Here is a 227-nt window from a genome sequence, read left to right on the forward strand (position 1 = left end):
TGGTCTGTCTGTCTGTCTCTCTCCTGTCTCTCTCTTTCTCTCTCCCCTCTCTCTCTCTCTTCGCATTTACTCATGTTTTACCGTGTGCATTCCTAAACAGACAATAATAATTCCTTTTCATGTCTTAATACCATCTGTCATCATGACATCCTGCATGACAGTTGTTCTTTGTTGCAACACAACCGCTTCTCCCTCCCTCCACACACACACAGACACACACACACACA

The sequence above is a fragment of the Aplysia californica genome, unplaced genomic scaffold (assembly GCF_000002075.1).
Source record: "Aplysia californica isolate F4 #8 unplaced genomic scaffold, AplCal3.0 scaffold00204, whole genome shotgun sequence".
In the NCBI taxonomy this organism is placed as follows: Eukaryota; Metazoa; Mollusca; class Gastropoda; order Aplysiida; family Aplysiidae; genus Aplysia; species Aplysia californica.